The 25,165-nt window shown below is 39.6% G+C and overlaps 1 protein-coding gene across 7 annotated transcripts in view; it reads right to left on the bottom strand.

The window, feature by feature from the left end:
- Positions 1-23,593, bottom strand: part of MPP7 (MAGUK p55 scaffold protein 7) — a 166,952-nt gene extending 143,359 nt beyond the window's left edge. For 4 of the 7 annotated variants that reach the window (XM_068934493.1, XM_068934486.1, XM_068934490.1 and 1 more), the window contains exons 1-2: positions 23,467-23,588; positions 18,382-18,457 (exon numbers count right to left, since the gene is read on the bottom strand). The gene's annotated coding sequence lies outside the window, so the exon portion shown is untranslated. Of the gene's footprint in view, positions 1-18,381; positions 18,458-23,466 lie in introns of all 7 variants that reach the window. The other 3 variants (XM_068934488.1, XM_068934492.1, XM_068934487.1) reach the window with 2 other exon arrangements.
- Positions 23,594-25,165: the final 1,572 nt, after the last annotated feature.

Here is a 25,165-nt window from a genome sequence, read left to right as displayed (position 1 = left end):
AGTTTCTATCAGTTTAGAATGTATTTTTAATGCTACCACTATTCTGTTTCTGTGTTTTGCTGTTTTGTGATCCACCTGTGAATCACATACAACCTGAAAGATAGCTTTGTGTCCTCAATATAAAATGAAGATATTGTCACTCTAAAAACTTGTCGATGACCCAGACCACTAACCCATGGTCTTCCACTGCTAGCAAAGGCCTGACACTACCTTCCTACTCTCCTGCTACCTCACATAGGTACACAAAAATAATAATTAAAAAAAAAACCCACAAGCCTTTAGTATGTAGTCAGACTAAAGGTCCAGCTGGTGCAGAATCCTGCCTTTAGGAGCAGGATGCCTAACTGCAGGGGGAAATGCCTAAGACATTTTAACAATAAAGAAAGGAAAAATCTATTTGCTCTCCGTTACGCCTCAACTTCCAGCAACCAGCAGCACAGTATCTGTCTGAGACAAAAACTGACTCTGGACTATCCCATGTAAGAGCTGTAGATTTGTCAAATTATTTCTTGAGCCCATTTTTGGTCTTGACTCTTCACAATAACTTGTGAAAATAAGTTCTAAAATTCATGCCATGTATAAAGCCCTTATTTTTGTTTCACACTCGCAATCCCACGCCAATCATTTTGTCTGGTGCCTTCAAATTCTCAAAAAAAGTGAATAAACAATTTCCTGTTAATTGTCTCCCATCATTTATAATTCTCTTTGTGTCTTCCTTCAAACACCTCTTTTCCAAACAAGAATTAGTTTATTTACTTTTTTTTTTTTTAAATAAGGAAGCTATTCCATCTCTCTGATGTTCCCTATTACAGCTCTCCACTACACCTACTACATCCTACTTGAACTGGCTTAATACCCCAGAAGAGTTCCTTTAGTCTCAGAAAAGGATCAAACCTTTCACAAAACTGGGGTGGAGAATGTTATTTTGCTCTAGATTTTAGAAACAGCCTATGGGTTTTTCCCTGTACCTTTCTCTCTATATAGAAGCCTAGGAACTTCCCAGCATTCCAGCAAGTAAGTAGGAGTCAGGAGTCACCTTGCCCCTACAAAATAACTGGGTCGCAAAATTCAGCACACATCACATCATATGACTTGCACCGGGTGAGAGAACAGGGACACATGCTCCAGTTTTGATCACAAGATGCTGCATCTCATTCGTCTTTCTTGATTGGTAAAAGAAAAGAATCCACAACCTCATCACCCTACTGTAGTTACTCCTCATGGTCCCTAATTCTTCTTTTTTTTTTTTTTTTTTTTTTTTTTTTTTTTTTTTTTTAAAGGAACAAAGCTACTTCTTGTCACAGAAGCAGCAAAAGGAGGTCAGGTTTACCTTTTTATTCATAGTGCAATTCAAACATATGCTTTGACGTTAACATAAGTTAAATGAAATCAGTGTTTGGAAAGCTAAATGCACATGCATATAGACAAAATTCTCCTATGCTTATCCCAGAAAAGTGAAACAAAACCATTTACAGCAAGATGAGAAATGATATAATGGTGCCAAGAGCAATAACTTCAACCTGCATGTGAAAGTAATCACTAGAAACACAACTCCATCATGTGAATAATAACATACAGGTTGTCACAATCAGTCGTCAGCTGTGAAAGAAACATATAATAAAATAATATTTTGATATAACGTTTAAACACATATGTAGAAGTTGTGTTTTCCCTGGCATATCTCCTGTCTAATACAGCAAACGATGTTAGAGCTTCACCTACAGCTTGTGAACACTCTAGATGGCAACATCCAAGATCGTTTATTACGACAAGCCATCTTTCTAGACTACTTTTTATTCATTTCATATCAAGCAAATCATTATTTAGAAACAAATTAAGTTTTGACCAACGTAATATCTTTCTAAGTAACCTGAAGCAGTACAGTTACCACTTGATATGTTCTGTGAGACGTTTCTGACTGAGAACATTTTTTCCTTTGAGCAAAAAACATGCTAATAAGCTCATACACAAAAAACAGCTCTCCATCACAAAACAAAGTTCTCCAAATTCAATACCTCCTTAAGGAGTCATTACAAAAAGTTACAGATTACAAACACATCTTAATTGATCAAGAAATAAATGCAATACTGATGAAGGTACTAACAAACACATTTAAGTCAGTAAACGTCTAATGGAAAGAGAAAAAAAACGAGAGAGAAAGGATTACTCTGAAGAGTGCTCATTAAAGCAAAGAATGCCATATGCAATTACTTCATAGGAAGTTGAATACAACTATTCACTGGAACTTAGCAAATTAAGTTTGCCTTGTTTGCTCTGAATTCTATTAACACACTGACATCACGATGCAAAGAACAGTCTGCATATGCGCTTGCATCCATTTTTTTGTGTTGGACTGGAATGTCTCGTCATTGCAAGTATATTTATAGAGGCACAGAAATGTGACATTTTCACCTTTCTCTAGATACAACTTCTTTCATCTATCCTACACATTTACCTATGTTAAATTTGTGATCAGTTCCTCTGTATGTTGATATAAGTTTATGCACATTAAAAAGAATTAAGAATCAGCTAATTACTTACATAACAGAAAACTGATGGGAAAATTCCTCGTTTAGGTTTATACTATGTTTCTTGGACCTTATATAAACCTTACTTCCTAGTAAGGTGTTACCTTCACTCATTTTCTCCATACCTGACCAACTAGACTCTTTGAAAACAGCAGTTTAATATAGATTTGGGACAACAGATTTGTATGGCTGAGTTGATTATTTTCCACCTAAGAACACATTCAGATTCTTAATCACTTAGCACCTGCAACTATGACAGTGCAGGCTGTAACTGCAGATCCTTCTTCAACAATGAAAGACTAGGACTGGGCCTAGTTTGGATAGCGTACTTAATGGACCTACTGACATACTGTAAAAAAACTGTACATTTGGTCAGCAGTTTGAAGACAGCTCCTTCAGAGTTTTATCTATGATAAAGATCAAACTCCAGGCTAATAAACTATGTTCTGCCCACCTTTGAAAGACAGGTTTAACTGGAACTGCCAACATAAGGTACCTACCCTAAAAATTATTGTGCAACATTACTTGCAATTCAAAATACCTTCGTGCTCTCAGCGTGCTTATAGAGCAACCAGCCACCTATGCAAGACGCTTTTGGGATTGCCATACAAAACAGATGCTTTGCAAAGACACAGAGACCACTTCTCTGTGCCACACACGCACACTGCTGTTGGTCAGAATCATGCCTGCCTCTTGGTCTCTGAACACCAGCTGCCTTGCCTTCACTAAGTTATTTACATGTAGAAAGGGAAAAAAGTTTTAAGAAGCATTATCTCATTTTACTTATTTTTGGGAGCATTTTCCTCAGGGCAGCTTGAGAAAAAATTTGAAAATATTCACCTGAAGATTTAAAGGCAGGCATTCAGGGCTGATTGGAGCTGGTTTACAACATATTAATACCGAGTTAATGATAGGCAGAATAGGAGTAGACAAAGGACCTCAAAGGGAGGTCAGGTACCTGTATATTATAATAAAAAAAAAAAAAAAAAAAAGAAGAATCCTGCAGAAGAAAAGAGAGAGAAGAACAACACAGTCAAAGCAACAGACTAGGAAAATCTTTGCAGCAAAATTATGTTGCAGAGATAAGAATGACTAGGTGCCATTATTATGAGAAGAGAGATGAATGCTACAGTAACGGACAAATGAGATTATGGGATCCAAAATATTTTCAGTATTCAGATTCATAAGACGACGTTTATCTTATAGCTATTATTAAGAGATTTGAAATGGCTAAGACAAATATAGCATTGACATGATGCTGAATTTGGAAAATATCTTCCTGTTTACAGCTCAAGTCAGAGACAGAATAATGGCATCATTCACAGCAAATCAAAAAAGGATACAGAGGAATTTCAGAACAGTGACATAATTACAGCATGAGTTATATTATTCAAGAAAACAAGTAACATGCTTTGTAACAAACATAAGCTAACAGTTTCCAATAATTTATTTGAAAATGAATAAGTCAGTCACATAAATGACAGAAAACAACATACAACTTCTTCTCATACTCAGTGGGTCTCCCCAGAACCTAGATGACATTTCCATTTCATTATTTCCTGTACAGATAAGAATACAGCTTAAATAAAGGAGATAAAATGTATTAAACAGAAGATGTTCTTAAAATTCACTTTCCATTGAAATTTGACAATAATATAATTCTTTTAAACCTTTGCAATACACGTTCAGACATTGCAGGCAACGAAAATTTACTTGTATGTTCTTGTAACTGACATAATCACAGTTTTGATTAGTGACTGTACATTAGAAAAATTAATTTTAAGCAAGATGGCAATGCAGCAAAAGTGGTCTTGAGCAAATCTACTTCCAAAATCTGAATCCAAAAGCTACAGAAAAAAGGTGCAAGTGTTAGTGATAATCGAAAAAAGCAGGGCATAAATCATCCAGACTTTTGAAATCAAATTGATTTTTGTGCACAAGATTTAATAAAAGAAGATTATTAATATTCTTTTTTAGCTTTTCACTGAACTCAAAGAAAGGCTAAGAGAAAGCAAGGCTTTCTACTTCCTTCCCTCAGATTAAATTAGAATGCATTACCTTCTTATTCTTTTTGTACTCCAGCAGATCAACTAATCTAATACATTTATTTGCTATGTCTGTAGTGACTGAATAACTGAAAAAAATAGGAAGAGGAAGCCTTCCCTTTAAAATAGCCTTAAAATAGTATCTTTATAATGACCCATTTCAATTTTCCAAAAAATTCCAGGGCGGTGTTACTTTCAGCTGATTTACTGAGGAGGATACCTCTGTAGCTTCTAAGTTAGGACTGACATTTGAACAGCATACCAGGCACAAGTAACTCAAACTGAAGACAGACTACTTTTCTATAGAGACAAGAAGGGTACTTGTACTCTCAAATGAAATTTAGGATACATAGGTTTCCCCTACTCCATTAATTTCAATGAAAGCAACACATTCACAGGAACTTCTAAAACAGTGTCCTTCAACTAAAATCACTGATTCTCCCAATCCTTTTCCGACAGCTTCAAGTGATTTTCAGTATGGTTATTAAGAAATGAAGGTATTGGGACTGCCATATTAAGGAACACAATCAACTCTTTCCCGATGTGTCAGTTCTCCCTAGACAGCTCCCTCCACGTTTTTACTGTTTGAAAATCTGTCCTGTTAAATCTCTCAGTGCAAGGTAAACACTGCCCAACTTCTTTACGATCTCTTTGCATCTCTTGGTTCTTGACAACCAGCTACCGCTCCTTTTCCATCAAAGGGTTGCACACTGTTCATTCTCCCTTCCACGTATTTTATAAGCAGCAATATAGAGTATTCCTCTTCCCAGTCATTTCCTTGCTTACATCCTAATAAGGGTACTATCATCATCCCCTTCAATTACCACCTCTTTCTTTCTATTAGACATGGAGCAGTGCTCAGATAAGGAACCATAATCATTTTTTTCTTCTCATATTTTCTCTTCAGAGAAATCCAGTTGCTTTTCAGCTCTATACAGTTCATTTGTCCAGAATAGAAGCTTCTTCCAGATTTTCCTAGATCTCCAAGAAAATAATTTGAAACTGTACTCTGAAGAGACAGCTAAGATGTTGGATGGGAAAACAATTATGCATACATATCAAATTACCCTACATTACTCATAGCAATAACATCCTCAGAACAGAGATGTTCACTGCTTTCAGTTGTTTCAAAAGCAATAATGAACTCAGTAAACTCCACTGGTTGAAGCAGCAAGAAGTCATTACCTTTCTACTGTATCGTAATGGAACAAATGATTATTGACCATGCAATGTAAGCCCTAACCTAACATTCACACTAACGGCTGCTCTCCTTCTGCTGTCAAACTGAAGAATACCAATGAGCCACAAAACTCTGTAAACGCTGATCTAAATGCAAAGGAACATCGGTCAGCATACAGAGGAATTACAAGCTTCCAGAAAAAGCACTTGTCTCCCAGTGAAACGGTGGCATCCCGATTTGTTTCAGGTTGTTACCTACCAGGCCTTGAACTAAATGTCAGTAAACATCAGCTCATGGAAGAAGATTTTAGGAAAACGGCAAGTGTTAACATTATAATAATGCTTTTTGATTTCTAAATAAAATTGAAGTAGAACACCCACTTGAAATATTTAATTAGGCAGGAAATCTAAACCTCAAATCCAATTTGCTTTCACCAAAACCTCTTTATCTTCAACATTACAGTAACTTCATTCACCCTTAACATTAACAGGTGGTGTCAAGAGTTCAGAGCCAAAGAAAGGATAGGACATAAGCATAATATTACATTTGGAAACATGAGTGAAAATTGGCAGAAGCTAATGTGTTGAGGTATCTAAGATACTGAACATGTGCTCCTTGCAGTGAACTGTGCCAACTATGAAAACTAAACCATTTTAAGGTAAGAAGTCCTGCAGATCAGACATATGGACTGCACTTACTTCACACTCTAGACAATATATGGTACAAAAAACAATCAAACAATGGCCCTCCACGCACACATTTTTCTTCAACTTCAGAGTCAGTCTCACAAGGGTAAAATCAAACAAGTATTCAAAATATTTTTCCTCATCGTACTATACTTCACTTCTTCTCTTAATGGCAGTCTATAAAGGAATACCTCCTATTGTACCATACTAAATACAAATTCTAAGAATCAGGTTAACTAAAAAGATGCCACTCCCTCTCAGACCTACAAAATTTGTAATGACTTCGGCACACATCAAATCCACGTATTTTGCCTCTTTCAATTTATGTTCTTGTGTTATCATCTGACCCATATGAACCATTTAAGACATGACACGCTATCTTTTTCCAACAAGAAAGGACGATCCAATTATCTTTCTGTGCACACTTCATGTCATAGAAAGCCAATGCATATTTTCCTCACATCACAATACTCATTTCACAGCATGCAGGAATTGCATATCTAAAGAAGTCATTCACGTGTTATGAAAAAAAGAATACGTTTCACACTGAGAAGTCCAGAAGATTTAGCAGACCACAGTTAACAATATTTAACAAGATTATTTGCATGGCTTTACTGAATAAAATTGTTCACAACTTTTATCATTTTCAAGGTAAGTTAAGATTTAAGAACCAAAGCCGACTAAATTTCATCCTTTTACAACTCTGCCCAGAGGGCAGCACAACTTTTGAAGGTTATCACACAGATAGACAGTGACACGGAGATACATGTATGTGAAAACACATCTAGCAAGCTTATTTTTGGAGGTCAATGCTTTGGAAGTTTGGAAGTTCAACAACCAGCAAGTTTCCAAGTGAGGTTAGCCCCTTCTAAGATCACTCCTCTTCTGTAATCCTGCCTTCTTTATTTGTACAGAGAAGGAATTTTTCACAAAAGTATTATGCCACCACTTAGGAACAGAAAACAAAACATTCCTTTAACTTTGGAAGTAACTTCACAGTTGGGTTTCCCATTACAGCCTGCCATAAAGAAAACTTTTTTTAAAAAAAAAAAAATCAAAATCCCTAATGAATTCCTTTTTGTTTTCCTGTATCAGGAAACATTTAAAATCTTCAGGTGGTGTTCAGATCTACACAACCTTCAAGTGCCAAGGAACAGAAAGAGAAGGATTGAATACATATTCCCAAGGAATTCCAAAATTGCCAGGATATGGGGTACTTTGCACAGGACTGCCCCATCCTTCCTGAAGTTGATCATAGTGCAGCCACAAAGCAAGTTCATGGATCCAAGGCAGCAAGAAGTCTGAATCTACAGTCTAGTGGTTAGGTCACTTAGGTAAGCATGAAAGACTGGGTGATAGCACTCTTGTGTAAGGGCAGGAAAATGCAGGAATGAGCTCCCTGAGGTTAAGGATGTAGAATCAAGGCCACTCACTTCGTGGACAAATAAGCTAATTAACTGCTAATTTAGTATATAAAAGGTATTACAAGCACCTTCTTAAAAGAAAACTGCAGAAAGTGGTTCAGAATTTAGCTCCCAATTAACATAAGGGTTACATGAACGTTTAAAATATATCCTTGTTTCTTACTGACTGGCTTCATTGAACTAGCACTCCACTTTAATGGTTTCAAATCCCAGCTGAGAAATCTAAATCTCACCAGCATATGGCCCTTAGATGCCTTACTCCATTCTTTCTTAGCCAGGGGCCTAATCTTTATGAGCTGCAGTGTTTAACATTATAAGGCTTAAGTTCTTTGTTAAACCTGGGATATAAACCATTCCACAGCAGTTTAAATAGTGTTAATTGTTTGTTTTATTTTTTCCCAACATATCAGTGTTTAAGATTCTAAAGGGGAGGACAGCAGGTCAGGTTTTCCTCCTGAAGCTTTGGCAAATTCATTTTCTATTTTTTTAATGTAGTTCAATCCTGCAAAACGTATTCTCATTTTACATCTTTCATTAATATCTAAAGAACATAAATCTAGACACACACTTCAATTTATCAAAAGCCTTAAAAATATCAAGCATCTAATAAATATTAGTCAGAAAAATATTTAAACATAACTCCAGTTTTTGGTTCTTATGTACGAGGTCTGACTTATCTTTGACCACAGGTTTTTGCAGTAGCTCATTAAAAATGCATAAAGAATTTGGGCACAGATCAGCCACAGAATACTGATCTGAACACAGCCTGGGGGGGGGGGGGGGGGGAATAAAAAACAAAAAAGTGAAACTCGTGCACTTGAGGCAACCAAACACCTGCCTGCTTAAACAGTCTCATAGGATTGTCTGCATTCCTAAATTAGCTCAGTATATACACTGAGTCCCTGCTGTTTGAACTTCTCTTTCTCCACTTTAAGGCAATGTCCAGAGAATAAATTTTAAAATATAAAATTTTCTATCTTCATGTTTATATTAGTACACTGCAATAACAGGGAAGCTACTATTCACTTCTTTTATCAGCAGTAGTACAAAGAATAAGACACACCCTTCCCAAGGAACTGGAAAAACCTGCTAAGTGAAAGCTGAAAAGCTACGGAGTACCCATACCTCCATTTTGCTCCACATTTCAACAACAGTACTGAACGAAGACTACAAGGAGTTGGCTTTAGCCTAGTGAAAACAAAGCTGAGTAAGAAAGCAAGGGCTGTGTATAAACACCCAGAGATAATCGTCAAAGAAGAAGAGCTACCTAAAAGGACAATCTTGGCACAAGGACTGGTTATTACCAACTGATGATGCATAAATTTAGGCTGAATATTACCAGAAGGTCCCTAATGTTTAGGACAACTTAGTTTTGCCACAGGCTTCTAATTGAAATAGTGGGGTGAAAAGGCCCAACTGCTTTCAAGACAGAGCTTCCTATGTCTATGACTGCATTACATAAAACCTGCAAGTGCATGAAAATAAACTTGATGAACACAGAGGTCCTCTCCTGTTCTACATTCAAACAAATAACATCATTCTGATACAACTCTAAGATATAACCATTCGTCAGGCAATACAAAAAAAATAATTATACCAGAGAAAGAAGAAACAGGTATTAAAATCACAGCAGAACATACTTTGCCATGAATAAACCTTACAGAGTATCTTTTCAAAAATTCTCTCTGACTTACAAGCTAATTTTCCACAATTTCGTAGTAGAAACTTGCTCCCTCTGCAAAGAGGAGATGCACAAAGCACACCTCTCATTCAGTATCCACTGCGGAATCTGAAAAGAGCTCAGCTTATCTGGTCTCCATGCAGCTAAGCAGTCCTATCATCTGCACCCTGGCATACTGCATGCATGCAGCTGACCATCTTACCTCAAACAATATTACACCCAGCACGTTCAACAGTGCTTTTATTCACTGCAGTCATAACTATGTTCAGCTCAAGCACAATGATTAAAAACTAGCTGTCAACTGCTTTGCTATTGAAAGCTTCAAATAGCCACTTTTCCCACTTAACCAAGCGGGCAAATTAACCAAGATTAAGAGATTAACCAATAAAATTGCTGCAGCCACAATGGTCTAAAACAACTGGTAAGACAAGTAGAGATAATACATTCTATTATACTAAACAGTAGAGTTGAAGGAGCAGTCTTTCAGATATGTACACAATGAAGTATTGCCTCCACCTGCAAGTCTTTCAGGCTAGGAGACTCTGTTTTTGCCTATCCGTTACAGGCCTTGCCATGGGGGTCTTCATATCTTTGTTTTATTACTGCCATCTATTTGAGATTGAAGACAAACTGGAAAATATTTTTGGCTGATATACTCCATTTGTTTACTCACAAAGTTGCTCATCACATCATCTCTCCTACTGTTCTCCTTCCAAATGCTACTTACTAAAAAGCAACAATTGAGTATGAGAGAGATTTATCACATCAGGAATCACCCACAGAAGGCACACCAAATACAAATGTTCACTATTTCTCATAAATACAAGATACAAGAGCAGATACAAGAGCAAACTATAGGAAATATGTTTCTATACAATACCTGGCAAAGTTGCAAAAGCCAAAATCAAAGGGTTCAGAAAAGTACTTAAGGCACGTCTGAGGAACAGGTTCTTTGGTGGCTACTGAACAGAACGTCCAGATACAGCCTTTCTGAGACATAGTTTTGACATCAGTCATTATCAACAGCCAGACTGCTGTACCAGGGCAAAAGCTGCTTTTCAGCAATTTCTTATTCTCTTTTCCTAAGCATCTTCCACTGGCCACTTCAGAAGAGAGTATGACAACTCCTATATTCTCAGCAGGAGACCTACAGTATAGGATTTTTTCTTAATTAGCACACAATTTGACTTGAATTTTATAATTCAAAGGCAAGATCCTTTTCACAGTTGATTTCCCCTCTCCCTATTCCTTGCTAAATCATTGTGTTTAGATACATAGAAAAGTTTTGCAGAACAAGAATAAAACTTGCACCCGAGCAGTAAGTTAACATAAAATAATCGCAAACTGTATTTTCTCAGGCATATTGTCTTAGTGAGGCACACAAGGTGGTAGCTGCAAGACAGCATTACAATCTATTCTGAGTTAGTTTATATCACAGTACAGCATTCTTATACCATTTTAGTATGTCTGCTTATATTAGAATACCATTGCTTTTTTAAACTTGCCATCAAAATAGCATACATTACTATTCACTATAAGAGCCTGGAGATCTGATTTAAAGTTTATTCCAGACACATGACTGTATAATTCAGACAAGTTTAAAAAAAGTATTCTGAAAGAAGATACTGCCAAGGTCTCCCCACCAGGTCTGCTCAGCATAAGAGGGCATATTTTACTTGACCTACTCTACTAATCTCAGCAAGCTGGTCCTTAGCAACAGATGCAAAGCTCAAATGACTACTTTCAAATCCTTCCTGCAGCTCCACCTCCAGCCTCTCATCATTTTTCTTCTGAAAGTGACAAATGGATTTATGCTCCTTGGCCTAAGTAACAGTCTCCTCTTAATCCACGAGCTGATCTCTCTAGGACCAGGCAGTGGGATTACTGATCCCAACTTTAGCTGTATTTCTGTCACATGCAGAGAAGGGATATATCAGATACTAGTAAGACAAATTTGAGATCTACCTAGTTCATAGGCTGTTTCGACTATTTAGCTATCTGATTACATAACAAGCGACAAAACTACAGTGACAGAATATGCATGCATTCTGACAATCACACTTTGACATTCAGCAGTCTGGCCCAATAATACCTAAAATGCAAGATGAAATCTGCTTGAGCCAGGAGTTTTGATTCCTCGACATATTATAAAACTGCAAGTGCAGAGATCATTCGAAATACAACTCACTTTTGCAAAAACTTATGTTAAACTGGAGTAAAGTGAGAAAGAATATTTTATACCACAAAGGTCTTTAGCTTAAGATAAGCATTAAAAAACAAGCAAATTGAATTCTTCAGAAACACGTAAGCACTGCAAAGCATGCAATAGGAAAAGCTGTCTGTATAAAACTAATTTATACCACCCTGAAAACATCCAGACAGTAAGAGTACCATCTCAAAAACACTCACTTTCTTCTCTTCTGCTTCTTCCAAGCTGCACCCACAGATAATCTACAGAATTCCCTACCAGACATTCGTATTGCGATCCCATGCTTACTCCTGGCCAGTTTCCAGATAGCCTGAATGATTTCTCTATGCCAGTTCAACTACAGCAAAGGAATCCTGTGTCTAAAGTGGCAAGGTTTTTTTTTTAGTATATTATTGTCCCTTTTTGAAATACTATCTCTGAAACATGTCTCGGGTGATTCATGTAAACAAATCATAGATTTCAAGTGTAGTTGTTTATCCCAAGTCTCAGGCTGATAAAGTGAGTCACAGAAACTTAGTTTTTATTAGCAAGTTTATTTTTCCCTTCTTCATTTATATTTAATTCCAAGTTCACAGACCTACACAGGTCATTTCGGCAGCTGGTTCAATCACATGCCAAGTCATAAACCGAAAACTCCCACCACAAAACGTCAAATCAGTGACACTCCGATGAGACATAAGCAACAAAGAGAGAAATCTGCCTGATTTTGACTGCCAGAATACAGCTTCACTGAACTGCATGGAGACAAGATCTCAGCATCAAGCTGGAACTACTGTAAGAAATCCAAGCCAGCCTGGCCATTCTAGTGTCTCTTCAGCACTGTCCGGCAAAGAAAAGAAAAAGCAGAACACAATGCCCAAGACAACACACCTGACTGGAAACTACTGAACTAGACAGTGACATTGTGACATTAATTCATAACCGAATTCAAATGCCGGGGCCGCAGCCAGTTTCTTACTTGGGGACCAGAATATTTCACCCGTTGACCCTTTAGAAAAAAAGGTATTTATTTAATGTTTTTAGCACACACTTCTAGCTACAAGATTCCTGTAAGATCCAGTAGATTAGATTAGCTGTACTACTTTTTCCAAGAGTACAATACCACTTACTATCCCCTTCCAGTAGAAGTTCAGGAAGAATCTTCCCTGAAACATGTTGATTCTATTAAAAGAAAAGTGAGCACCTGGCATTTCCTTTCTTCACCTCATCATTCTTTTTGTTTGTTTTTTTCCATTGGCCTAAGAAAGGTTTCACTGTCAGAGGGATGGAAGACTCTTTAGTAAGAGAAGGTTGCTGCAGCAACTATCTAATATTCAAGGTCAATTTTTTCTCCTCTTAGAAGCCGTTGTATACACACACACACACACACACTCTAGTTTCCTTACAGTGAGGGCTGTCTTGTATGTGAATACATACACTATAAAATAATTTTATATATAATAATTACATGTGCCCATAAGAGAGCCAGCTTATAAATAGAGAAATACAACCCTTCAAAAAAACATTCTAATTACAAAGAAGAGGAAATTTGTAGATTCCCACGTATTTGTAACTTTTAGTTTCTAACATTGTACGTGGCTTTGCAACAATGCAAACACTGGGTTTTGCATTAGCTTTTACATTACTGCCTATATCCAGCAGAGAAAGTACACCACCGAAACAGCAGCGCAACATATGGCAAAGGGTAACCAGACATGAGGCTTTCACTCTGGCAGTGGCGTATTCTCACCTCTCCATTGGTGAGCAAGCCTATCAAGTGTGCCTGTTATGAATGCCCATCTCAACACTCATCTCTTTATTCAAGTGCAGGGATATCGTACTACTCAAGAATGAGTTTTGGAGAAGAAAACATCATGTCATTATCTGCTAATTCGGAATAGCATCATATTACATACAAGGTCTCTAAAAAGTGTCCTGAGAACTTGCTAGAGATCTGTTTCTTTTTTTTGAAGCCAGCAAAAGAGAAGCAGAGGAAGAAGATACAATTTCCATTATCCGGAAGACAAAGGCAGCAGTTAACAGTGAGATAGTATTATTAGTTAGGGCAGAATCAAAAACAAACTCTTTTTGAAAGAGTAAGGTGGTAATGGTATACTTTAAATCCATATGTGATGGAGTAGTGTACATACGGCACGGCCAGCACTAACTGGAGGGCACAAACAGAAAGTTTAGCTCTTTCCTTACTGCCCTCTCAATTCTACACCTAAATAAAGGTAAAATCAGCATTTTTATTTGACCAGCCAGCAAATTAAGAAGTCCTCTGCAAGAAAAGGGACAAACACATCCAGCCTCCTCAGAGAGGGCATATCCCTTGTTGACTGGGAGCCAGTAGCAGCGGAAGCATACTGGAATCATGCGGATAGACACCACAAGCTCCAACCACATCCTGCGCAGATGCTGGAATTAGTACACTCATTTTCACACCCCAGGGATGATGAACTGTAAGAGCTACCAGCTAGACCCAACAAATATTTAGCTTCAAATTAAAAAAAAAAAAAAGGGGGGGGGATCTACTTCTTGAGCAACTGTTTGGGGTAACTTCATTTACTATTTAGATCTTTACAATGTGGGCAAATACAAGAAATCTCAATTGAGCACACGTAACTGTTCTGGCAGTCTGGGAACTTTTAATACAAAACACATTGAGCAGCAATAGAAGGTCCAATTAGTTAAATGGATACTTCCTGTTCCTGTAGTCTGCCCTTAAACTTCTTAGCCATAGACTAGTATTAGACAATATTAATATGCATGGTACACTTTCCTTTCAAGAATCTGGAGATACTTCATTTATAACTCAAGAAATTTTTTATTTTTGAAGAAATATCAACGTTCTAGTTGACTAACTCGTGAAAATATACAAAGCACCTGCTGGCACTGCATGTTACTCATGACTTTTACCTGTGATGACAGCAGGTTTATTTTAATAAACTGCAGTGCTTCAATAAGTAATGGATGTGTCTACTGAACTAACAGATACATATATTTTAAATATTAATGCTGCATCCAAGCTAGATGAAAGCATTAAAGAAGATAGAATAAGGGGTTTATTAAGCTGGGCATTTAATGCCCTGAAGTCAGCTAACGGCATGCAAAGTAGCAAATCCAGTACTTGGATAAAGCAACCAGAATGTCTCCTGCTTTCCTTCAAATTTAATTGCTATCACCTATTGGAAGCTAAAACCATTAGCTGGGACTTGTTAAAAAAAGTTTGATAAAACTGAAAGTTGCAGGAGCAAATTAACAACATGGCATTTGCTCAACTGTCGTTATTGATTATGCTTGTCCACCTACATAGCAAATGTATAGAATTAAGTGTTTGATGTGTTACAGATGCCGTCTGACTTTCATCATATTGAGCAGGGGAGGAAAAACAAAACAAGACAAGACAAAAAAAATGCTATTACTGCCTTTGGTTTGCTGAATCAGGAGCTAACCACTGGTAAAGAGCTACTGGGTTCAAGTTTGAGACTACCTGTCTTCAAATTACAGACACCGATTCTTATGTTTCTCTCTGATTTTTCCAGTTCATTGAGGTGATACTAACCAACCAGTAATGATTTGCCTCATCTCCACTAACCTTTTTCTAAATATGAAAAGAAAATAAGCATTTTGCAAGGCTTCTGAAGTTTCCTTAGCAGTCTAAAGCTTATTAAATATGATTAGTAGATTACCAAGATCCCAGAAGGAGGAAAGGTTACTGAGTCTGGAAACCTTTCCTAATAGGCATCACCTAAGCCCCCTGAACTGTATGGAATGTGGTGGCCTGTTTCTTTCCAAAATACAAATATTCATTGGTTACCTCTTCACATTTTTTTTCCTACATATCTGAATGAAAAATAAAGTCCTACAACTGTTACAATATCCTTCTGCACCTAAAACATTTGAACTCTTCCTCCTTAACCATACCAGCAACAGATTCCTCCTGGCCCTCAAATTTCCATATTGGTTTCTAATACCCTTCTGTTCCTACCCACCTCCACCACCTTTTTTCCTTTTGAAGTAAAGGTATCTATTATCTTAATGGACAAGTTTAGTAAAAAGCCCCAGTGAGAGTGAATCTAAGTAGTCTTTATTAAGGAAAAAATGCAATTTATCATGAAATCAGCAGTTAAAAATATCATTTTGAATACAGTACACAGAAGCTATGAAAACTTTCTAGCACTAGGAAACCAAAGCTGTTTGCAGTTGATGTAATGGCATTTTCAACTCCTCTCCCACTGTCAAACTGCTTCTTTGACTCCTGTTTCCTCCAGTTACTGTCTCACCAGTCCTTTCCTTCATGGCACGCATTGCACAAATTTCCAGATCTAGTTGCCCAGGAAGACATTTTCCTCAGTTGTTGCAGTGCTGAAATTTGCTATTTTCAGCCACAGTTTCTCCTTTGGTCTGGCAGTTGCTAGCACGCACACCACACACCAAAAGCGGTCATCTTTCAGCGAAAATGAAAAGAGGGAAATAACGGTAATTTTCACTTTCTATATTTGTCTAGAGCCATGGCTACAACTAGCAAAGGATAACATACATCTTCCCTAAACTCCTTCTAAAAATTTGCCTGCCTGACGACTGACGTCTATCTTAGCCTCACTACTCAGCTACTGCACATTACTTTTCCTTTCCTTTTTAAGCATTAAGATTTCTGGAAGCTGGATAGCCTTCCCTAAGCAGCAACAGGCTTGTCTTGCCTGACCTGTTCTGGTCTCACAGTCCAGCCACATGATTCTCATACAAGTCAAATGATGGACCAAACGCACCACTCAGCATTTACTTCAGAGAACTGACATTCAAAGTTTTATCCCCTGAAGTTTGCCGTCCGTTTTGATGCCCTTGCTCAAACTGGTCATGGCTGCTGGAAAGTGGTCCAAATCACTATTTGTATCCTATTTTAAACGCAAAACAAGCTTTCAAAACAGGGAGCCACACGCTGCAGCTGCATCAGGGCAGTTCCAGGTTTGCTGGGCTATGGCAATGCAGGGCCTTGTGAGTGAAAACGACCAGCAAAATCAGTCAAAACTCAGTTTCTTACTTTTCAACACAAGAACAAATATATTATAATAGCATCAAAAATAAATATGTTAGAGGAAACCTTTGGAAAAGTAACCAAACTCTGAATAAGGAACCTACTTCAGCTCTGTGCTACAGACAGGATGTTTCTTTTCCCCATATGAAAATAAGCCCCAGAACTGAGGTTAACCTGGTAAAAGTAACATGGTTCCTAGATGCGTACTGGAGATAGCTAGGGCTTATTGAACCAGAGAACCTCAGAGATTAAGCAAAAGGCTCCTCTCACGGTTCCTAGGAACTACAGACGGCGAGGGAGAGCAGCGATGAAGCCAGGGCCCGCTGCAGACGATGCTGCTAACAAAGAGCTGCTGTTTGCCCTAGCGGGAGCAGCGATAACTACGCCTTGGGCCGGCCAGAGGGACATAAGGGGCGGAGCAAGCATTTTACATATGACCTACAAGAGCAGTAATTTCACATCCCTGGAAGACTTTAACCTCCTTTCACCTTAGGTACTCCTAAAAAGGAGAGCAAACTGCTCACTCAGAAGTTTGTTTCAGTCACTTCTCCAGCACTGTTAGCCTCAGGAAGATGCAACTTCGGCTTGCCCCCTTTGTACACACACATTTCACTTACAATGCAATCATAATACAGAAGTTAACTGTGTTTCCCAAATGACCCAGACTACAATGAGATAATTAACTGCTCATGAACAGCTATTCATTGAAAACCTCTCAGTGTATTTGTTAAACCACTGAAAACCTTTATTACCATGAAGTAATTTAGAGACTGTTTTATTAGATTAGTTCTTTTGCAGCTCTTCTGCACCGTGACTAAAAAAACGTTAAGGTTTTCTATCAGCTGAACTTGCAAGTTCAGCGGCTTTAAAAAAAGAAAACAAGAGAAAAATCTTTCCATCTGCTGCTTCCGACTTGGCCACATGTAATCTGTGAAATATTTATATTCTGCTCTTCTTTGTTTATAACTAGCAATGTCAAACCTATTTCTTTAGTGTTCATGGCATATCGTCTATAAAATAGCAGCTCTGCCTTTCATACATGCAGCTACATTGTTCCTTCTGGAATAGCTTCATTTGCTGAAGCCAAGCTCAGTCCACCAAATAATATATTATGAATGCAATAAAGATTTTTCTAGGCTCCCTACATAAATGAATGTAGACATTTCCAAATTCTGAAGCAGTTGTACTCTATTCTTAAACTTGTTACATAAGTAATTTACAGTACAATTTCTTTTGTAGTCAGTCATCGTTAATACAGTTGGCTGTATCAGCAATATGATTTTCTATTTTCCCAAAATTTATATCATCATATATAATGACATAACATGAGAAAATTTAATTATTCTGGACTCTTAAAAAACAATGGCTGTCTTTATCAGACAACAAAACAGTATAAAATTAAGAAAAATACTTAAACCACATATTGGCATAACAGTTTTTCACAGTTTTATTAAATAAATAATTAAATTCTTAAATACTAAGAATAATATAAAATTATTCTCGGTCTCTCATACAAATCCGCATGCTGTTCAGGACTTTAGAAAAACAGATGACACACTAGTCCAGTATCAGAAAACCGTGGGCAAGAAAGTAATCATGAGGTAATCCTACCTGAATGACTGTCTTTACTTCAACATGGACTTAAGATATGCATTTTCCAGACTGTAGAGCTGAGAATCTATCAAACCTGATGGAAATAAAGGAAAGGCTAATAGTATTATGACATCTGCTCTATTCAGAGTTTGAATACTAAGTATTTTCTTGTTTTTGTATTAAATATTAAGAGCATAAAATTAATGCAGTTAACATAGCAGCAACCTTTCTTCTTTGAAGTCCTGCAAAAATAAGAAAAGTCAGAAAAAGAAACTCTTAACGGTGGGGGGAGCAGGGAAGAAATTTCAGTTTGCAAATTTGTTCTAACTTCATGTATGTCCTAGGTAAAGTGTTAAAGTTGTAATCAACCAAAATGACTGCAAAATGTGGTACAGGTCAGTTTTATCTTTACCAGCATCCATAAAACTTCTTGTATGTACAACCGTATGTGAACAAGATGTAGATTCTGGTCCAAAATATCATATGAAAGCTTCTCATTACACTTAAAGCCCATACTAGAAAAAACCTCTTCAAGCACTTTCGATTTCAACCTGATAGAAAAAATGTTTTTTTCATTGCTTCATTATAGTTAATCATTCTGCTTTGGAAAGTCATCAGAGCCGCCAAATCACCACTAGCCGAGTATACCGACATTTCGCAGATGTCTTTTTTCAGTATTCCACCCGGTATTACGCACTGCCTATTTTGTATACAACTTAAAAGACCTGCTGTCTGCATTGGCAGTAAACCGCAGGGGCAGAAATGGAGTAACAGAGGACAGAATGCGCTCCGGGAACAGAACCAAGGCAACCCTGCTACATGTACTGCAAACATGTAACAGTCAAAACAGAGTTGAAAAGGTCAAATCACGGCTATTCTTTCAGTGTTCGTATTTCACCTCATCTTCTGCACTCCACCTGTGACAACGTCCAACTTATCCAGTGTTCAAATGATCACTTTACTGATTACCTTCAAATACTGATGTCACTGCAAATGTAAATGTAACTAGTTTACTTCAGAAACAACTCATTGCAAGATAGAATTTTTATGTCATTAACTGTACTGCATAGGGCTAAAAATTAAGCTAAAGCTTTAAGTTCTGTTCTTTTAGACTAGCAAAAAAATCCAAGGATAATTCTTTGTCTTCTTTTATGATATCCTTTAGCAAAGCACTGTCCAACTCTTCATCTAGACTAGATTTTTAGCTTGACCTGTGATTTCATGTAGGTTACTAACAACTACAATATTGGAATCATATTTAACATATTAAAAAAAAAAAAAAAAACCCACACACATATTAGCTTTCAGAGCTAAAGAGAAAGGTGACAAAAAGAAGAGGCTGGCCACAAAAAGAAGATGTGATCTCAAGAGACTGAAGATACCTAAACCCTTTTACATTAGCAATTCATCTTTTCTCGAGGGCCAACAACTGGAAGATGCAGTCGATTCCATAGATGATTCATAAAGGTATCGTAATGGAGACCCCTAAACCAGTTTCAGGACAAAACTTCAGAGTCCCCAGAACTAGTCTGCTGAATGCTATCAGTCAAGAAGGCATAGATTTTGTTATCCTCACAAAGTGGGGGGGAAAATTCAAGTTGGGTTGTTTGGTAGCTAAGCATTTAGATACATAAAATATAGGTACACTTCAAGAACATCAAAGTAAAGTTTTGTGCATCTTTAGACATGAGCTATTTTTGCTCTCTGCTGTTTTTCCCCTACATGCAAGATTGCTAGCTGAAGTAAAGAACACGTCAAAGAAACGTCTCTATCATTTCTTTGCTTATCAAGTGGTTTCCAAGGACAGCGAGAAGTTGACCGAGTGCTTCATAGTAATTGTCCAAAGGGCCCTGTAAAATACACAACTGCACAGAGTCGGAGCTGTTCTCAGTCCCGCCATGCAACCAACATGACATGGGACAGAGATAGTGGTTTTGATTGCCAAGGGATGTCAGGGATGCTGCATTATAAAAGTCACTTGAAACATGTTAATTAGTGTCTGCTCCTTACATCTGAACTTCACTACTAAAGGGCAAGGCAAATCTTAGATGAAGTGTGCTATTGCTCGTGATTGCAAACGCTTATGTTCCACTGAAAACAAGTATAAATGAATCATTATATTTATAAAATTAAAATTAGGAAGGAACAAGTTAGTGTGCTACATCTTTTTATTAATGCAGAAGGAGCAGGAGCAAATAGGAAGAAAACTTTCCAGGAGACAGAAAAAGTATATACGCTGTAGGCTAGAATTAAGCTGTACTGGCGTAACTGCGTGGGAAGTTTTTATGACTCCTACATATAACACATCAAGTTCTAGCTAGTAAAACTTGCTTAATTCACCGCCACAACTTTTTAAAAGAGATACTCTAAAAGACAACTAACAGACATTTTGTAAACAGCAAGAACGGCATTTTTCCTAGTTTTACTTATTATCACAGTAGCTTCTACAGTAAACCTTGCTGCAGATGAACCTGTTTAGAGGGCAGATGCTACTGAACTACTTTTCATAGCTCCCTTTTGCTCCCTTCCATATGCTAGAGAGAACTTAGAGGCTCGAGGATGCCTGGGTGCTTGACATACAAAAAAGGAGAGATTTAACACAGGAAAATAGAATCAAGGCTTGAGTTTCAGCAATAGGCAAAGTTGCAACACCATAAGGACAGATGGGAGTTCCTGCAGATTCCAACAACGTCTTCACGAGAAGCACAGTACTCCCACAAGGCTTTAAGGAAAGTACTGAAACTACCACTTAGAAAATATGCTTGTGATTGTTTCCTATCAGGAGTTGAGACATCCTATAAATATTTTAAGAGAAATGCAAATAAGCATCAAAATTAATAGTACATTTATTATCCTTCTTTACCGACTCCTGGTATCAATTTTTGTATCATGCTCTTACAAAATTACAGCTCTGACACTGTCTAATCTAAAAATTACATTCCAAATTGAATGTTACTACACAGAAGACAATTTGTTATGAACATAACATCATACTAGCTGTGGTGTGAGGCCCATCTAACCTAGTATCACATCACTGATAAGGATGGCTAGTGGCAGCCTACTAGAACAGGAACAGAGTAAACATACAACATTTCCTTAATATACTCTGCCACTTTACAGCAATCTGCAGCTCTGGGACTTTCTCTGTCTACTTTTAAGCACATGCACATAAATGAAGATGTGTACATTAGAGTTCAAAGCTATTCCAAGTCCACCATCATTTAAATTAACTTTTCACCTTTCCAGCTCCTTTATTTACTCCTTTTTATTCTAATGAAAAAACAGGCACAGTTGACATTGATTAATTCCTTTCACTCATTCCCTAGCGTTACCTCACAGTTTAAAGCCCAAAACCTAAATTAACTTTTGCTTCAAGGCGGCTTTTAGAACCTACATACAATCTCCCATTCTGAATGCAAAAAGACTTACTCAATCCTAATATTGTTATTTAGCCAAATCCTAAAGTTAATTAAGTGACAGATTAGAGAGTTGACCATCCATATCAATTAGAGTCAACAAAGCAAGCCAACAGCTTTTGTAAGTGAATAATGTAGTTGAAAATTCAGTAAGATCTTTCTGTAAATATGGCCAAGTTTTACACATCACATCACTGCATTAAAAGGCAGCTGAAGGATAAAGAGAATATTTCATATCAAAGTTAATTACTGTATTTTAAAACGAACAACTACAAAACATACCTGTTTAACAAAACAAAAAACCCAACTATGCCTATGAGCAGCTCTCATTAAAACGGGATTATTGATCGAAGTACACTTAAAATAAGGACTCTAAACCTCATCAAAAAATCCAACTATAACCAAATGCTTAACTTAAGTATTTAAGATCTTCATGAGGTCAAAGGTGCTGGTCACTGCCATCCAGGCTATTCAGTCTTCATAAGAAAAAAATAAAATCACTGAGAACTATTGTCACTGAAGTTATTCTGTATTTTATTTAGAGGTAAGGAGAGGAAAAGATGAGACGAGCTGTTTAAGAAGTCAAAACAAAAAAAACCTCTGGAAATGCAAACAAGTGTTTTGTTATAAATACAGACTACATAAAAAACAAAGCTAACAATTCAGAGTAGAGTATTCAAGACCAGAATGCAATTGGGTCTGCTGCTCTTCAGGGCTTCTGCATGAAGTGATCATAATTTACACTCTTTACATGAATTCACAAAATTAATAATGCTATTTAGAAGCCTCTTTGAGACTTGCCCGATATGGAGTAAATGTAGGCATTAACAAAAATCAGGAAGGAGTGAGTTTCACACAGGAACTAAGTTATTCTTAGCCCATTCATAAAAATACCTCATGGTACTGACGACCTATAAATTAAAGTTTATAAGTCTCTTGAGTCCAGCTGCACGGTCTGATGTCACTTCATGGTTTAGTTACATCCATGACTTTTTATAAATCGGCTCGCTTCAACTATTCCCAATAGTCCCTTAGGGTTTGGGGTTTTTTTTCCAAAGCAAGAACTCGCTGAAGCACGCGTGCTAACTCAGCTCGCCTCAGCCCACGCCTCCCGACCTGTCCGGCTGCGCTCACAGGTGGCACCCACGGAGAGGGAGCGCAGTCCGGCCCGCACCTCGCGGGGCCCCCGCGTCTCCCCAGCCCGCCCGCGCCCACGCGGGTCAGTCGCTCCGAGGGCTACGAGGCGCCGGCAGCGCTAAGGGAGCGGCGAGCGCGGCCGAGCGGGGGGCGCCGGCCGCCGCAGGGGCGGCCCGCGGCCGCGGCCGGCTCCGCGGGGCAGGTGCCATCTTGGAGCGCGCCCCAGCGGCGGGGGCGGGGGCGCCGCAGCCCCCCGCAGCCCGGCTGCGCTCCGCCCCGGGGGCCGCCGGCACCTGCCCCGCGGCGCGGCGCGGCGCTCCCCTCATCACGCACCCCGCCGCGGCCGGAGCAGCGCCCCCCGCCCCGCGCACCCTCCCCTCGGCGGCGCTCCGCGGCCCGCCCCGGCCTCAGCCCCGGCCCGCGGCGGAGGAGGAGGAGGAAGGCGCGGGGCCGCCGCTCCCCGCAGACCCCCGCGCGCCGACCCTCCCGCCGGGAGGCGCCTGCCTGCCTGCGGCGCGGCCCCAGCCCCGGCCTCAGCCCCAGCCCGTACCTGCTGCCAGCGCGGCGAGGCCTCGCAGGCGGCGGCGGCTCCAGCCTGCCTCTAGGCGCGGAGCGCGGCGCTCCGGCTCCCCATCGCCGCCGCCGCCGCCGCCGCCGCCGCCGCCGGGCCGGGCCGGGCCCGCCGCGCCCCTCCCCCCGGGGCGGGGCTCCGCGGGTGGGGCGGGGAGCCCAACCCCCCGCTTCTCAGCCCCGCCCCCTGATTGGCTGTTCGCGGGCGCGGACCGACTTCAGCCCCGCCTTCTCCCCGTCCAATACACAGACAGGCGCCGAGGAAAGACCCGCGCTCTATTGGCTACAAGGAGGGCGGACGGCGCGAAGCGGACCGCTGATTGGCCGTGGGAGAACGCTGCGTCGCGCCCACCTGCGGTCGCGTGACGCCAGGTGGGCGGGGCCGTGTCGCGAGCGGGGGGGCGGGGCGGGGCGAGGCGCGGTGGCCGGCCCGTGAGGCGGCGGAGCCCCGCGCGCGTGTGCGTGGGCCTTGCCCTCGCTCTTCGGTGGCGGGGACGAGGTCCGGCAGCGGGACGGAAACTGAGGCTGTCGCGATCTCTGAGGATTTGGTCAAGTCCGGGGGCGGTGCGCAGCCGGCCGCCCGGGTAACGGAGCGCAGGGGCTCGGCTCAGCAGCGGCCTCCTGCGTTTACGGCGCCCGGAGCGTTGTGCCAGAGGGCGTTGGGCCCGCTGCGCTGGTGGAGAAAAGCGTTTTTTGAAGTTTCTGGAGCCTCAGCTTAGGAGGGAGACAGTGCGGAAGAGCAGGATGAGCGAGGCCGAGTGGGTGGTGGTTCAGGCGTGGGCTGAGAGGTGGACAGGGAAACACTAGCTGGCAGGAGCAGGTGGCTTCACCAGAAAAATAGACTCCAGTCCCACCTGTGCATAAAAGGAGACAAGAAGACTCTCTGTTCATTAGATGAGACTGTTCTTAGTGGGATGGTTTTTCTTTTCATGTGCAAATGATACCTCCAGTCTTTCCCAAGTAATACCCGTATATTCCAAGGAATACGCTGGTATTACAAATACGCAAGTGTGTTTCCAACTGCACTGCAATCTAATCCCATAAAAAACAGCATTTGGTGCACTGGACAGTCAACTTGCAGAAGTGCAACCCTAGTCTACACCTGGCTTCACTGATAGATTTATTTCATGTCTAATCCCAAAATATGTCAGTACAGGTGGTTTTGGACAGCTTTAATTCTCCAGTACTTACTGCATTGTCTGTGAGTACCATTTTAAGTGAAGCGCTTAATTGTGACAAGAGTCAATTGAGATATATTAACAGCTCCACAGGACTATTAGTTTCTTTCAATTTCCTTTCATTTCTTGGGGCAGGTCTTCCATCACTAGACATAGTATATAGGTGCATAGTATATTATGCTACTCATCTCATTCAACCTACTCTCACATTTGTTACTGTTCAATTTAAAATTATGTTTTTTGGCACACTAGAGAACATTACACAATCTCATTATATTGTCTATCATTTTTGTTTTAGATCAGCAGATCGTTAACAATTACTTCCTTCTCATCTATATGTTCAAAGACTTGGGATGTGATCCTTTTGTGATCCTTCAGCAGCTGAGGCATTCCTGAAAGGAAACTGGTTAAACATATGTGGTTAATTTTTGAATGAATTATTCTCGAAGACAGTGGAGTAATTGCATTTTCACAAAGCCTAGAGGTGCTAGACACCTCAAA

This window comes from Struthio camelus, chromosome 2 (assembly GCF_040807025.1).
Source record: "Struthio camelus isolate bStrCam1 chromosome 2, bStrCam1.hap1, whole genome shotgun sequence".
In the NCBI taxonomy this organism is placed as follows: domain Eukaryota; kingdom Metazoa; phylum Chordata; class Aves; order Struthioniformes; family Struthionidae; genus Struthio; species Struthio camelus.
Note: the sequence above shows the minus strand (reverse complement) of the source record. Positions and strands in the feature narration are given on the sequence as shown.